The sequence below is a fragment of the Octopus bimaculoides genome, chromosome 26 (assembly GCF_001194135.2).
Source record: "Octopus bimaculoides isolate UCB-OBI-ISO-001 chromosome 26, ASM119413v2, whole genome shotgun sequence".
In the NCBI taxonomy this organism is placed as follows: domain Eukaryota; kingdom Metazoa; phylum Mollusca; class Cephalopoda; order Octopoda; family Octopodidae; genus Octopus; species Octopus bimaculoides.
The window spans coordinates 1,481,061-1,483,560 of NC_069006.1; the positions used below are offsets into that span (position 1 = coordinate 1,481,061).

Below are 2,500 nucleotides of genomic sequence, written 5' to 3' on the forward strand. Positions count from 1 at the left end.
ATATATATATATATATATATATATATATACATTGTGCGTGTGTACAGGAACAAACACTTCCCACTACAAACACACCAGAAGTCAGTTTGTATTAGTCTCAAAGAGGAACAGACTTTTGCTTCTCACCCCTCACCTCCGACTCACCACCACCGCCTCCACCAGCTCACTGTTTCCTCTCCTCCCTCACCTCACCTTCATCTCCACATATACCAAGACCAAACATCATCAACTTCTCTTTAGGTGCCATCACAAACTCTACGTATGAAACGCACCAGTGGCAGTGGCAGCAGACATAGTAGCAGCAAGGGGAGCAGTGGTACCACAACCGCCAGCAGTACCAGTAATTCCAGCGTCCCTACTGTCCTCCCTCCGCCACAAACATCATAGCTCCCATCACGGCCAACATCACCACTACCATCATCAGCTTTCTCACCGTCACTACAACCAACATTACCAGCAACGACCCCTCTGCCATGAATATTATACCTGCACCGCAACCACAGTCATGTCACCATTACCAATGTTGGCCCCCAGGGGTCGCCACATTAATACACGTTCTATTAGAAATGGCAAGTATATGTCCCTTAAGCGCAGTCAATCTAATTTGTCATGATAACAGTGTGTATAAGCAAATCAACCCTTCCCTCCGTTGACTGGGGTGGCACCTTGGTCAACCACTGGGAACCCCTTAGCGTCCCTTCGTAAGGATACATAGAAGACATCGGCAGTAGAAAGCAATGTGGAGGAATCCTAGACCAACAGCTTGAAGCTTATTGCGGCCCAGTGGACCTGTACCGTCTGACAACGGTTAAGCACCAAGTATCAAGTGAGTATGATAATTCAGAGAGGATCGTAAGTCTCTGATTGTCCTTCTGTACAAGGGAAGCATTTTTCCTCAGCTTTGATTCCACGCAGTTGAAAATTCAATTCAGTTCTAACTAGCCGCACCAGATTAGCTAAGCTTGTTCGTATTTCAGTAATATGGTGACTTTCTTATTCGCTAAATGAATGCCGATGTAGTGCTAAATATTATTGAGATAAAACACAAAGAGTTACTCTTTTACTTGTTTCAGTCATTTGATTACAGCCATGCTGGAGCACCGCCTTTAGTCTAGCTAATCGACCTAAGGACTTATTCTTTGTAAGTCTAGTACTTATTCTATCGGTCTCTTTTGCCGAACCGCTAATTACGGAGACGTGAACACACCAGCATCGGTTGTCAAGCGATGGTGGGGGACAAACACAGGCACACAAACGCGCGCACGCGCACAGACACACACAAACACACACACACACACACACACATACGACGGTCTTCTTTCAGTTTCCGTCTACCAAATCAACTCACAAGGCTTTGGTTGGCCCGAGGCTATAGTAGAAGACACTTGCCCAAGGAGCCACGCAGTGGGACTGAACCCAGAACCATGTGGTTGGTAAGCAAGCTACTTACCACACAGCCACTCCTGCATAAATTGTTAACATCGGCTTCCTGGGTTGAATGAATAATGTATCGAAATTAAAATCACAAATTTCGTTGAAAATAGAAGACAGTTTTCATCGGAATGTAAACTAAATGATTCGCTTACAGTCAATCACACACACTCGCTCAATATCTCTTATATAATATCAAATCATGCTTTCAATAATTCGGTATTTATTTTTCTACATATTTACTTTCCGCAGCAGGTAACCAACATGGCTGACGTCGTCTTTAATCTGAGTGAGCTATTGACTTCGTTTATCTTATTCGCTACAACGTATCGCAGACATTGAAAAGTTTAACGAGTGCTAAGGTACTTTAATTTGATATGCAGAGACATTTCAACTAATTAAAATTTATTTTGCACTGAGGAGAATACAACATGGGTCCAATTACGAATGTTAACGAAAGCTAATCAAGACATAGGGGTGACAAATCCTAAATTTTAATTAATTAAAACTAGAAAGAGTCAGAGAGGGAGGAAAGAAAAAGCTACAACTCATTGACTAAAATTAATTCAACACTGTTAACACACCAATAATAATTAATGAAATTAGCCACCAACAAGACGTTATGTATGCAAATTAGGTTGTTCAGTTTAATGGAATGCAATTATTTGTAAACATATAAACAATAACTATAGCCTTTGAAAGAAGTTTTTCAGTGAAGATTGAGATTAGCCAGGTTGATTTCTTTTTTTGCTATCCCCGATGATCGTTGTATAAAGAAACAGCGTGTATGCAACGATTTGTTAATTACCGCTATTGGCTACAACGTAAAATCTAGCGATATATTCTGTATTTTGGTACGGTTGTAAAACCAGACACTGTTAACGAACTAGTAAGTTATTACACGATCTAGCAAACTAGAACGTGTTATAACATGCAATTTTTCTGTTTAATTAACTTCCGCCATTAATGATAAGATTTTAAGCAGTTTCTCTCTCTCTCCCTCTGGACAATTAAAATAGGTACACTAATTGTGATTAACTTACAATCTTGTCCGCTTCAGCCTATATTT

The 2,500-nt window shown here is 40.7% G+C and overlaps 1 long non-coding RNA gene across 1 annotated transcript in view; it reads left to right on the forward strand.

The window, feature by feature from the left end:
* The window catches only part of LOC106869464 (uncharacterized), a 22,330-nt gene that overhangs the window by 19,141 nt on the left and 689 nt on the right, over positions 1 to 2,500 (forward strand). The window contains exon 2 of the long non-coding RNA XR_001409402.1: positions 1,684 to 1,793. This is a non-coding gene — a long non-coding RNA (uncharacterized LOC106869464). The remainder of the gene's footprint in view (positions 1 to 1,683; positions 1,794 to 2,500) is intronic.